Here is a 14,670-nt window from a genome sequence, read left to right as displayed (position 1 = left end):
GGGAAGGCTAGAGAAGGATGAGGATAAAAAGACAATTCTACTAGCTACAAATATGTTTATTACAATATCTCCAGGCTTCGGTCAGAATCAAGACTCCATTATGCTCAACACCTTACAAACACAGGCTCTAATTGGAGACAGTCCATGCCTTGATGGAATTACAAAGAAATTTTCTGTAATATTAACCTTGACTTGTAAAACCAGTACCTGTCTTCCAGTTTGCCAAATTTGTTTATGATACGTTACACGCTTTAGCTATTTTAAATCTTTGAAAAGCATCTATGTCTTTCCTTTATCAGATAGCTTTTAAATCATTTTGTCTTTGAGTCAAAGAGCATTGAAAAGGGGTAATATTTGCTTTTTATTACCTTTCTATTTTCCAGCTCACTTCAAGATGGCTACTTACCTATGATGGTCCAATGTTTCTTTAATGGGCAGCTAGATTTGTCTAACTTCTAGATTCACCTCACATCATTCCACAACAGACTTTCATCCATAAACATTAAAGATGCAGTGTGAGGCAAGTCTTGGACTCAGGTTTGTCTTTACTGAATTTAAAATAGAGTTTTTTCTGGCTTCTGTGCTAGAATTTTTCTTTTGAGCTCTTTCACTGTAGGCCAAATTCACACTTATACAAAGGTGTGTCTCTTCTGAAGTCAAATGAAGCATCAGATATTCTGCAGTTACACACAAGCCATCTTTCTTGACAGCCCTTGTTTTCAGATCAGTGTTGTAATAGTTCCTCACTGCATCTTATCTTTGGGATTTGTTGCAAGGAATTTATCTCTTGGAGAGACATGCCTTGGAATGATTTACACCAGAGTTGTGCAATACTTTTTGATGGGGGTTACACCAAGATTTTGATAAGTGATCAAGGGCTACATTTTTCTATGGAGGGGGGGTGGAGTCTTGTTTCTGAGAGGGAGTTTGGGTGAAGGACAAGGCTGTGATCTGGGGCAGGAGCTTGGGAGGCAGGGTCCAGGAGGGGGTATGGGTGCAGGAGAGGATTCTGGCCTCAGGAACAGGTGTAAGAGGGGGTGCAGGATCTGGGAGGTAGTTGTAACCTGAGGGAGAAGGGGAGAGGGGTGTAGAGGGTGTGAATGGTGACCTGGGGCAGGAAGGGATGGTGTCCTAGCACAGGAAGTTGGGGGGGTGAGAGGAGCTGGAGTGCCACAGCAGGCTATGGTTAGGAGGCCTTACCTAGGTGGCTCCTGGCCAGCAGCCCCGCAGGAGCCTGAGACAGGTTTCCTGTCTGGTACAGCCACGAGCTGCTCAAAGTGGCTGGCTGCTCTCAATGGCTCTCTGCTCTGGACACTGGGGAAGGGAGAGGCCTCACATGTTGCCTCTATCCCCAGCAAAATCTCTCAGCTCCCATTGGCTAGTAGTTTCTGCAAAGCCTCCTCCTCCTCCCCTCCTGCCGGTGCCCAGAGCAGAGAGCTAAAGCAAGCAGCTGGCCACTTAAAGTGGTATGGAGCTCCTCTGAAGCACCTGGCTACTCAGTGCCTCAGGATGCCGGTGGGATGGCCAACCAGTTGGATCCAGCAGCTTGGTGGGCCACATCTGGCCTGCAAGTCATATATTGCCTGCCCCTGATTTAAACCATTATCCTATGTGTATGAAGCAACACTTAGAGGTATTCAGCACCTTGCATTATTGAATCTTTAATGAAATACCCTAGAGCATCCCTTAATATTCACGAGTGGAAACATAGGGATAGATACACACTGGACTGGTTGGAAGAGGCAGTGATTTCCAAACCTCCTGAAAATTTAAAAAAAATGTTATTTAAAATAATACCAAGCAAGACAATTTTGCCTGTCAAATGACCGTACTATATATCTGTAACTCAGTAACACATGAAGCTACAATGAAGGGTTTATAAGCAGAGTGAAAGAGGAAGGTTTTCTACAAGGAAAGCATAAATGCAAGACAGATCTTTAGTGAATGACAAGTACTTCTCAGGGTTTGGGTGGTTGTAAATCGCCCATAACAGAAAGATCTGCAGTTTAATCACTATTGGCTAGCAGCAGGTTTTGCTAGTTTTTGCATACATTCCATAGCATTATTGAAAATTCCATTTCCTGGCTAACACCTATAAGTCAAAAAGTAGCAACCGTAAGTTCCCCTCTTTGGCAGTGTTATGCCTTCCAAGGGAGAAATAACATTTATATATTCATAGCCTAGGATCAAGACAGTATTATGTCATAGCTGTGACAATTCTTCAGAATAAGCTAGTTTTGAGTGATACCTTATTAAGTGAATTTAGGGGAGTTTTCAGCATGCAGAAATAATCTTTGCACAATATCAAAGTGCTTATTCAAGAGAAAAAAAGTCAAAATCTGAACAAGCAGACCTCAATTATTCAGAGACAAGGAGCATTAGACTCTTGTTTGTTTCATGAAAGGTTAGAAATACAACAGAAGTTTTAGAAATGTGAAAAAGAACCACTTCCCAGGTCTTTGGATAAGTGACTTAAAAGGCACAGTGGGATACCTTTAATTGTTTACCAAACCGACCAACAGGGTCACAAGAGAAAATTGCTGCACAAGCTGTTATTTCTAAACATGTTCTCATGTGCTCTTTAACAATAAAATTGCACTCTAAAGAATCCTACTTGTAAAGGGATTCATGTAGCTACTTGTGCAACCAGAAATTTTCTACAGACTTACTTGGGAAAGGATTGCATGTACAAAATCAGCAACGTATATTCTAATTCAAGATTAACAGACTTGGAAGATAAGGAGGTTGTAGAGTCATACTGGCACCTTGCCTACCTAAAACTCACTGATTTTATTGAACATAAGAACTGGTACAGTAACTGTAGAGGTTGTATTAAACCAACCTAAATATCTGTCCTGTGCAAAATGAGCCATGTGTAGGCAGGCGAGCCAGCAGCCTGCGAGGGCCCCTGTACATGGGGGAGGGAGGGTTTGGCTCTGCACCTCTGGAGGGTGTGGGGCTTCAAGAGGAAGGCGTGGGGCTGGGAGCAGCCAGCCCTCCACCCCATTCGGAACATGGCGTGCCCCCCACCCAGCCCTCAGGGCCACATGGAGTGCACAAAGTGGTTAATTAAAGGGCCTGGGACTCTAAAAGCTACCAACATTGCTGCAGTAGTAGAGGTGTTCGCCGGGAGTCACCAGACCCCTGGTCAATAATCCCTTTTGCCCTTTCCCCCTCCCCATCAGTGGGCCCGTGTATGGGGATCAGGTTTTTAACAAACTGATTCATTGCATAGTTAATACATGGTTCTGCCTTGTGTATTAGACCCATCTGTATTTTAATTCTGTCCATGAACTTGTTGCTTAGGTAACCAATCACACAGCACACATAAGAATGCATGAATGGTTTAAAAAAAAGAATAGTTTCCAGAATCCCATTTAACACTGCTCATGTAAAGTGTTCAGTGAAAGTTTACAAATAGCAAATACCCACAGAGATATCAAGATAGAAGAAAGGCCTATCTTGTTATTCGCAGCAAATAATTTGGTTCTAACTGGGACACTAGACAGACAGATGGCAGTGCACTGTGCTGGCTGGTCATGCTTAAGATTTCAAAATAGTTCCAAAAGAAACATCCCAAAGGGTTTGAAGTTCTATTAAAAGTTTCCATTTTAAAGAAATGTTTTACTGCTTTACTTGAAGATGCTGTAATGGATTTAGTACAAAGTCTGTGGGTTTCATGGATAGATCTATTTGGGATAGATGCATAAATTATGGAAATATTTCCCCTGAATTCAAATCTTGTCTCAAAGTACATAATGGAAGAATCGTAAGGGCAGTACAATTAAGAATGCATCAAACTATGCACTTAAAGTAAGATTAAACTTTTTCCATTGTGTATAAATAATATAGTACTCCATCTCCAAATTTATACTAAGAAGGATTTCACAGAGAATTTCCAAGCTAATCAATTGGTTTATGAATTAATGTTTTAAAATGGGATTTTTATGGCATCTAGCCATTTAAAAAAATTCCTTTCAGCACACACATGATCAGCATGAGAATTTAAAATTGATTCTCTTCTAAATTGTAGCATACTCTGAAATTGAACTGATGTATTAATTTTAATACAAGCAGTGGATGCCACTGTACAAAAAGATACCAGAAACACCTGCCTCTCTTGAGTAAGGAAACATGGTGGTAGGAATTAAGACTGGGATCTTTAAAGTGGCATAACATAAATAGAAGTTCAATGAGAATTGGGTGTTTAACTATCTGAGGGTATGTCTACACTACCCCGGTAGTTTGAACTGGCGGGGGTAATGTAGTCATCCGCACTTGCAAATGAAACCCAGGATTTGAATTTCCCGGGCTTCATTTGCATGAAGCCGGCCGGCGCCATTTTTAAATGCCGGCTAGTTCGGACTCTGTGCAGCGCGGCTACACGTGGCACGGACTAGCTAGTTCGGATTAGCCTTCTAATCCGAACTAGCTGTACGCCTAGTGGAACGAGGTGTACGTGGAATGAGGTGTACAGCTAGTTCGGATTAGGAAGCCTATTCCGAACTAGCTAGTCCGTGCCACGTGTAGCCGCGCGGCACAGAGTCCGAACTAGCCGGCATTTAAAAATGGCGCCGGCCGGCTTCATGCAAATGAAGCCAGGGAAATTCAAAACCCGGGCTTCATTTGCAAGTGCGGATGACTACATTACCCCCGCTAGTTCGAACTAGCGGGGTAGTGTAGACATACCCTGAAGGTCTTTTGTAAACTCTTGTATAAGGATCAGGAGAAAGGAAAAGAGGTTTTAGAAAAATGTCTTGTTGCTTCACTAGAATTTACTCACACTTGTTCTATATAAAGCAGGTTATATGTAACCATCATTGAAATTAAGATTAGGGATGAAAGAAAAAGGTCTGCATGAATGACAAAAATATTATGTTTTGGTTAGGGTTGCCAGATGGTTTCAACAAAAATACTGGACACTCTTGACATTACATCACAATCTACAGTTCATCTTATTTAGAAAATACCTGACATTTATAATTTCTCATTTATATTTTCTCAATTTGTTTCCTGAACAGGAAGCTCAAATACTGGACTGACTGGTTCAAAACCGGACACTGGCAACCCTAGTTTTGGTCACTTTTACCGTCTATTTAGGGGAAAGAGCATGGGACTGGAGAGGAAAAAGACAGGGACCACATCAACCTCTGATTTAACACCCTTCTCCAAAGAGCATTATGCTAATGAAAAAAGCTCTGACATTCAATGAAATGCCAGAGAACACAGGTGCCATTATTAGTCTGGATAGGCAATAGTAAGTTACAGTCTGATATCCTTATTAGGTGTGTATACTCACTCTGTGGGAAAAAATGTGGAGAAGAGGCACCTGAGATTAAAGAGGTATTTAAGGTACCTCTTTAATCTCAGTTAAAGTCCACTTTTCCTAAATACATTCAAACAGAGTGCTAAACCTATTCCCACTGATTCCCACTTGAAACTCACATTGACTTGAAAGGGAGCAGCACTCCCGCCTTAAATTCAATATGTCTCCCCTATATTTCTGTGTAGTGCTAAATGAGTAATAATGAAACAATAAAATATCATCTTGAAAATATTTGCTTTCTGATTTTCCGATGCAAAGTAGGGTCTTGATTGTGCAGGCATTCATGTCAATGGCAAGGCCCCTATCAACTTCAGAACTGCAGGTTCAGGACCTAAGTAAGCATATGCAAGTCCATTACCAACTGCTTGAATGTTAATAGTCATATGTGCATCTGTAATCCATATTCCTAATAGGGAGATATCTCTTTAAGAGACCCCTGGGGTGGGGGGAGAAGGGAGTGGATAGTGTCTGGGTCACTGTTACTAGGCAGATTTTGCACCCCACACCCAGAAGCTTCTGGAATTGAGTGTGATTGTTTGGGGTCTGCTCCAATAAGATCTGTCTCTGTTGCTGGGATCCGGGTAGCTGCTTTTCCTAAGGGCCTCCTGCTCTGTGTGAGCTGGGAGAGGCTGAGTCAAGAGCAGAAAGCAGGCTGCTGGCCCTCCCTCTGAGGCACTTTACAGCAGGTAGTAATGGTGTTAACCCTCTGCCAGGGAACCTGAACAATGTTAATTGTAGTAAATGGAAACTGGGAGGGAAAAATAACTTCTGTTTTAGTTGTATACTTGGAATGTTGTTTTGATTTTAGCCTAACTGTTCTAGTTACTTTTGCAGTGTGATTCTACAGCTCCTCTTTAAACATAGTAATGGGGGGAAAGTCATTTCTCTTCTGTTGTTCCCAGGTTTTGTATTTTCTTGTAACTGAGTTTTCTTTAAGTCTGTTCAATTTGTGAGTTAATTGGCTAGTTAATCAGTTATGTGGCTGTCTAGCAGTGATCCACAGCAGGGGAAGAGGCTGGACTTCAACTGAGGATCCCTACATGCAAGTGGAGAGAAGGTTTTGACTCAGCATATGGTGCAGATTTGATGATCAGACACACAAACTGAGACTTTGGTGAACAAAAGCTAAGCTGTTGAGACCTCTCAGTTTCTTCTTACTGTGTTTTGTGTGGCTTGAACTGTTCCAATATTACTTTTGGTTTTCTCTTAATTTGTTCGTTGTAACTGTGAAGACAATATCTGTGGGTTATAAAATAGTTATGTAGTAAAAATTAGATTATTTGTTTCTTCAACATAAGATTTTTATAAAGTTATCTAGGTAAATTCATTTCTTTAGTTTTTTTGGGGACTTGAATGAAGGGGCTGACACTGTGCAATCCTTGCTGAAATTCCTTCCAGATTGAACTCAGGGTTTTCAGCTACTTTCCATGGGAGCTGGGCCTTATGTAGACACTGAAGTCTCGCCCACCAAGTTTACACATGCAGATAGCTAATAGACCTCTATCTAGACACCGTGGGTATGTCTACACTACCCTCCTAGTTCGAACTAGGAGGGTAATGTAGGCATACCGCACTTGCAAATGAAGCCCGGGATTTGAATTTCCCGGGCTTCATTTGCATAAGCGGGGAGCCGCCATTTTTAAAACCCCGCTGGTTCAAACCCCGTGCAGCGCGGCTACACGGGGCATGAACTAGGTAGTTCGAACTAGGCTTCCTAGTTTGAACTACCGTTACTCCTTGTGAAATGAGGAGTAACGGTAGTTAGAACTAGGAAGCCTAGTTCGAACTACCTAGTTCGTGCCCCGTGTAGCCGCGCTGCACGGGGTTCGAACCAGCGGGGTTTTAAAAATGGCGGCTCCCCGCTTATGCAAATGAAGCCCGGGAAATTCAAATCCCGGGCTTCATTTGCAAGTGTGGCATGCCTACATTACCCTGCTAGTTCGAACTAGCGGGGTAGTGTAGACATACCCTGTGAGTGAAACTCATGAACAGTACACATCTGGAAGTGTGCAGGCAAAGTAAGGGTATGGTCTAGACTGTGGGGTTTTTCGGGATACCATTGGTATCCCGGAAAAACTCCACCGCGTCCAGGAAATGCATTGGCTCTTCAGCTTTTTTTGGCGGAAGTGCAAACACGCTCTTTCGGGAAGCACTTGTTCTACGAGGAAGAAGAGCTCCTCTGAAAGAGGAGCTTTTCTGCCATTTGGCCCTGTCTAAATGGAGCCAAATAACGGAAAAGCCTCTTCTGGAAAAGCAATTGGAAAAAGCTACGTACATTGTGGAGCGCAATTTGCGTAACTTTTTCTGAAAAAAGGCTATAGTATAGACCTAGCCTAAATGTGTATTTGCATGCAAGAAACCACATGCTTGCCTTCTCTGAGACCTCTGAGTTTGGATTTGGCTCAGATAAGAAACCAAAAGTTTGAACACTTTTCAGAAGCTGATCTAAGTGTCCAAACATCTTGCTTGTAAAAGTGTTGAAATTTTCAAGATAGTCTTGGTTCTTTTTTCTTTCTTTTTTTTTGCACCAGATTTCTAAAATAATTCCTTCTTCCAGTTGAGTTGTAAGTATTTTGGCATTGTTTCTCTTGGTATCAGCCAGTATGGGGCTTTCAGGGAAACTTCAGACCGCAGTGACCTTCCTGGCAGGGAAGATATGAACTTGTCTCCAATAAGCATAAAGGGGTACTCTTTATTGAGCATTCTGGAAACGGACAAGGCCCAGTGGTTCTATTAGCCCCAGGCTAAAACCACCAAGAAACACCAGGCAAGACCTTATTAAATGACTCAATCATACAGTCATGGAAATATTTACTGACTATGCTATGCCTTACTGGTCAAGATGACCAAGACCTTTTTTCTGCCACAAATTTCAGTGACACCACAAATATTAGCTATATCCTGCTGAACTACTAAGCAGTCATTGTGCTGGCAGACTAGAAAACGCCAGCATTTTCAGAGTTAAAATTTGCTGCTAAATTAGTAAATATATTATCAGTAAAATGTGCACTGTGCAGATTTGTCCTGCACTGTGCAGATTTGTCCTGCTCTCTTTGGTTAGAGATACCTTAAATATCTACAGCTAAAAAAGTGTCAGGGCCAGCTAAGCGTCTTGCTTTAAAAATGATCTAAACAAGTTCTTTGACACCATTATCACATTTTTTTCACCTCTTGTGATTTTTTTCACTTCCTAGTCAGGTGTTGCTCTGAAACTTTCTCGCATTATCTGACAACACGCAAAATAAAAAAAATATTGATCAGATCCTCATATTCCAATTGTCCTTTATTGCATAGAGTGTCACCTCTGCTCTGTTCTGAAGATGTTCCTGCATTATCTGTTTTCATTGGAAGCCTGCTTATGAACACTCCCTTCTGTTGAGGGTCAAGCTGATGACAGATAAAGAGGAGCAGCCCTTTGATAAGCTAAAGCAGGGGTTCTCAACCTTTTCCTTTCTTAGGACTCCCCCACACCCTCCACCTTCATCGAAGTGCCAAAAACTCCATGGCATACCTGTGCCTATAAAAGCCAGGACTGGTACAAAGGGTAGCAAGAAGGGCAATTCATTGCCTGGGGTCACTGGCCACAGGGGGAAGATAAGTTGCTCAGGCTTTGACTTCAGCCCTGGGTATCAAGGCTTTGGCTTTCTGCCCAAGTGAGTCTAATGCCATCCTTGCTTGGAGGACCTGCTGAAGCCTGCTTGCAGTGGCTGGGAACCATGGCATGGAGAACCCAAGAAAGGCCAACCCAAGGGAGGAAACAGGACTTGTGAGAGGGTTCCAGGATGTTCCTGCTGTCACACTCTGTTAGCAGTGTTGGAATCCTGACTTGGTGATGCAGGAGAAGCTCTTTAGAATCCACTCTGAATGAAGAAAACTGGAGGCAGCCTCAGGGGGGAGAGGTAGTTTGGATGTGGGGCAGATGAGGCTGTGGTAATGAGACCCAGAAGCAACCAAGCCTGGGTCTCCCTCAGGACATAGGAACATAAAAATGGCCATAATGGGTCAGACCAAAGGTCCATCTAGCCCAGTAGCCTGTCTGCCAACAGTGGCAGTACCAGGTGCCCAGAGGGGGTGGACCGAAGACAATGATCAAGCGATTTGTCTCCTGCCATCCATCTCCAGCCTTTGACAAACAGAGACCAAAGGCATCATTCCTTACCCCCTGGCTAATAGCCTTTATTGGACCTAACCTCCATGAATTTATCTAGCTCTTTTTAAAACTCTTATAGTCCTAGCCTTTACCGCCTCCTCTGGCAAGGAGTTCCACAGGACTACACGCTGTGTGAAGAACTTTCTTTTATTAGTTTTAAACCTGCTACCCATTAATTTAATTTGGTGTCCTCTAGTTTTTATATTATGGGAACAAATAAATAACATTTCTTTATTCACCTTCTCCACACCGCTCATGATTTTATATACCTCTATCATATCCCCACTCAGTCTTCTCTTTTCTAAACTGAAAAGTCCCAGTCTCTTTAGCCTTTCCTCATATGGGACCCATTCCGAACCCCTAATCATTTTAGTTGCCCTTTTCTGAACCTTTTCTAATGCCAAAATATCTTTTTTGAGGTGAGGAGACCACATCTGTATGCAATATTCAAGATGTGGGCATACTATAGTTTTATATAGGGGCAGTAAGATATTCTTCATCTTATTTTCTATCCCTTTTAAAATAATTCCTAGCAATCTATTTGCTTTTTTGACTGCTGCTGCACAATGCATGGACGTTTTCAGAGAACTATCCATAATAACTCCAATATCTCTTTCCTGATTAGTTGTAGCTAAATTAGCCCCCATCATATTGTATGTATAGTTGGGTTATTTTTTCCAGTGTGCATTACTTTAACACAGAGATGTGGTTGTTTGTACAATTAATGTGATTTATATGAAACTGGTGGGAACACTACTAGAATACACAGGCCCCTAAACCAGAGTAAGGAAGAGGAGAAGTTTAATGTAGCATCCTTCCTCTCCCTTCTCCAACATATTGTAAGGCTGTGCATCCTGGTGCAGTGCACTGGTAAGAGACTGTCTGGCTCAGGGTGGAGGTCTAGATGCTGCCAGTGTAGTGACAAAAATGGCTGGTAGTGCTGTACCCTGTGTGGTGCAGCCATACCACACCAGGCGTAGTGTTCCAGAACACAGCTTTTATTGCACATGAAACAGCACAGACACACACAAAGGCGCTTAGTGGGAAAGGAGGTACCAGGGAAGACTTTCAGAGTTGTGTGTAGATCCAGCTGTCACTTTGAAAATTGTCTGAGGGGGAGGAGTGAAGGGGAAACCAAGAAGTCTCGGAAAGGACTGTGCGGGCGGTGTTTGAATGTGCATTCTGAATGTGCTGCAGGGGAGAGCAAGCATGCATCTGTTCAGTCTGCAGCATTATTAAGGATTTCAGCATCTGCATTTGCTCCTCCATGACTTTAATCATCTGCTCAGCGGTGTTCTTAATAAACTCCTGATTTTCTTTCCCATCCTGCCTTTCAGCTTCTCTTCTTGCATTTCCTTTTATCTGCATTGCAAAGTGCAGTACCTACCAGAACATGTCTTCTTTTCTCCATCTTGGGCACTTTCTTCCCTGGTGGAGACAGCCAGTGTGCATGTGGTGTTCCTCAAAGCCACAGCACAAAAAGCATCATTCTTAAGTTGTCACACAGCATTGAAATATTTCAGTAAAATACAACTGTGCTAATGTAACAATCACTTTTTCATGGACCTTGAAAAGCACATATCTCAGCAAACATCTAACACATTGTGCATGTTGGCTGGGGACAGGGGGCACTATACATGGGGAAAAGAGCACTTTGCAAAGGTTGTATTGCAGCTAACGGGGGGGGGGATCTCAAAATTCTCCCACACTTTTCCAGAGACAAGTCAATACTAGTGGACCTCTCGCTTCTAAGAATAAGCAAGGACACATCTCCTACATGCTTGTGGCTCTGCCCTGGCCTGTTTGCCTGCTTTCCTTTTTGCCACTATGGTCCCTGCACAAGTGATAGCTGAATAATACAGGAAAGTTGCTTACAATAGGGGAAAGAACAAAATAGCTCTACCAAAGAACCTTCAGTAGAAGATTGCTGAGTACATCCAGGAAATTTTCTTAGAGATCTCTTTGGAGGGTTCTTGTAAAATCTCTGCATGGCAACATCCTGTTCTGCTGCACAGATTAGCTGCACAGAAGAATGTCTGGCATGCAAAACACAGCCAGCCTTGTACATTTCTATACCTTGAACTCACGTCCTCACTGCACAAACTACAGCCACTTACCAGGCATTTCTTCTCCTAGGCCGTGTCCACACTCAGGGGTTCTTTCGAAAAAAGTACCCTTTTTTCGAAAGAACTTCCCCTGCATCCAGACTCAAGCCGCGTTCTTTCGAAATTATTTCGAAAGAACGCGGCTTTTCTTTCGATGGCGGTAAACCTCGTTTCACGAGGAAGAACGCCTTCCTTCGAAAGTTCTTCTTTCGAAGGAAGGCGTTCTTCAATGTAAAGAGGCTGTCTTCGAAAGAGAGCATCCAGACTCGCTGGGTGCTCTCTTTCGAAAAAGCGGATTTCCTCTATCGAAAGATCCGCCTGCAGTCTAGACGCGATCTTTCGAAAGAGGCTCTTTCGAAAGATGCTTTCGAAAGAGCCTCTTTCGAAAGAAGCCTGCAGTCTAGACACACCCCTAGTTATTGCTTGCCAGAGAGAAACAGCTGAAACTGGCTAGACACCTCCAGAGTGGAAAACAGTTCCTGGCTGCCTGCTTCACCGGGTGACCCTACTGGGAGCTCCATATTGCCAAGCTCCACTTCTTCATCGATGACTTTGTCCTATGGATTAGATTCTCTTTTCACTACCTCCCCATCAAAGTATTCATGGGGCTCTTGGCAGTGGAGGTGGGTCACCACTAAGAATACTGTCTAGCTCCTTGTAGAACTGGTAGGTCTTAGGTGCAAGCACAGGCAAAATGATTTGCCTCCCTCACCTTATAGTACACCTGTCTCAGCTCCTTTATCTTCACTGGGCACTGCAGCATGTCCCATTCATAGCTCTTTTCATACAAGCTTTGAGAAATGGGCCTGTCGGTATCAAAATTCCTATGACTCATGAGCACCTGGGCTTCACTCCCCATATACTGATCAGATCCAACAGCTCTGCAGTGGTCCATGTGAGAGATTGTGTATATGGTGATTGTGACGTAGTGGGGGTACCTGGCTGGTTTCTATGCTGCTGGCTCTGGGGTAACCCCCACTGGCTGCCGTGGGTACCACGACCCAGCAAAACAGGATGAGTCACTATGCAAACCAGTATGGCCAGACACCCCCCATGGAGAGGAACAAAGGAAGGTGGAATGCTGCCCTGGCTGGAAGCAAGTTAGTTGGTTGCTGGCTGGGAGCATGGAGGAGACAGCCTAGGGAAAGGGGCTGGAGTTTAGGGGCCCAGTCTCCCCCATCTCAAGGGGGCCTGAGGCATCCTAGCCCAGCTCTGTGACCAGATTACATCTGTGCTGTATCCTGGAGAGGCAATAAACTTCCTCTATTCCACTGGCTGGTGCAGTCTGTTTGTGCCATTTCGGGGTGCAGGAGACGGGGGACCCCCAACGCACCGTCACAGTGATAAACCACCATGGTCACCTAGGAAGATGCAATGAGGCCTTCATGCCAAGCCAACAGGAAATGGAAATTCAAATATTCCCAGGGCTTCTAAGGGGCAGGGCTGGGTGTTTGTTTATTTATTTATCTGGCTACTGGGCAATGGAAATCAAAACTACTGACCAGAGCAGTCCCACTGAGCATAGTGGGACACCTCCTGGAGGCCAATTAAAGCAGTAAGAATCAAGCATGATGCCTACACTGGACTATGTCGACAAAAGTTTTGTGCAAAATTATTTCTCTCACAGGTGATTTCATTTTGTCACCGAAACAGGGCATTTTTTGGCCATCAAAAGTTGCCCATTGCTGATGTAACTAGATAAAGCCTATGTCATCTAGTACACCAACCCTCAACAGCATATTCCCTTTTCAAAAGCAACAGTGGGGGGCATTAGGATGAAGCCACAATCTCTCATAGGCTGTTCCAGGGGCAGCAAAACAGCCCCTAAACCTTGCTTGGGACCAGATGATAATGTCATGATCCAGTCCCAAATAGGTTTTGCTTTGCAGATCAGAGCTGAAGGGCAAGTTTTAATTAAACAGGTTACTGGGCTCAGTGAAGAAGTCACTGGGTGAAATTGTGTGGCATGATTTATGCAGGAGGTTCTCACACTTCATTGCACCATGACTCCATTTTGACAACACAAATTACTACACAACTCCAAAGTGGGGGAGGGGAGGGACCGAAGCATGAGTCCACTTGAGCTCTGCCTTGTGCTTTGGTTTTTGCAGTGGATGGCGGCGCTTAGATTTGAGTAGTGGGGTTCAGATTTCAGCCCCAGATCCCACAAAGTCTAACAGCAGCCCTGGAAACCACATTAGAATAGGTCCATCACCCATGGGTCTTACGGTTCCGACGTTAAAATCCACAAAGCTATGAAAGATTTGTACAGTATAACATGGAAGAAATTTGCATTGTTACTAACCTGACCATGTCTGTTTTGTGGATAACAAGCATTTCACGTTTCTGTGATACTAATCCGGCATTTTCAGTCACACTGAGCTGAATGTACAAAGATGGTATGTCATTGGCTTTCATTATCTGAAGATGGGTGTGAGGAAGTGTTATAAAACATTGTTCAGAAGTGGTCCAACCCTCACAGTGCAAAACCTGTGTTTATTGAATCTATAGATTAGAGACAGATCCTTAGTTGGTGTAAATCACTATGGACAAGTCTGACATTCTCTGAGACCACAAAGAATGTCTCCAGGCTAACCAGTTTCTCAACCCAATTTCCATTATTACTGAACATTCTGAATTCTTAGAACCAGGGTAATTAAGCATCCTTTATACAGATCCTATCACATCTAGACAGTAGTCACAATCAAACATCTTTTTTATGTTCCCTTCCAGGCTGTTTTTTTCAGAGCAGTTTGGATTCTCCGCAGGTTTTAATACATGCATATGTGGAATTGCTTTCTTTGAATTGACTCATTAGCTTTTATAGATCTAGTGACAACACTTTAAAACAATGACCTAACCGTTATTCATTTCTCTGACATATATTCTAAAAACATTAATCATAATGAAGTTACTCGGTATTAATGTCGATGGCAAAAGGACTTCTATAGGCTTTCCACTGCATTAATTAATTTGGCCATTAAGTTTATTATTTTTCTGAAAGTTAATTTAAATGAGCTTGAAGGGTGCTGGCTGGTAAGAGTGAGTGACTAAAGCCCACTGCTTGTCCACTGAACAAATGTGTCACC

Source organism: Pelodiscus sinensis, chromosome 17 (assembly GCF_049634645.1).
Source record: "Pelodiscus sinensis isolate JC-2024 chromosome 17, ASM4963464v1, whole genome shotgun sequence".
NCBI classification, from domain to species: domain Eukaryota; kingdom Metazoa; phylum Chordata; order Testudines; family Trionychidae; genus Pelodiscus; species Pelodiscus sinensis.
Note: the sequence above shows the minus strand (reverse complement) of the source record.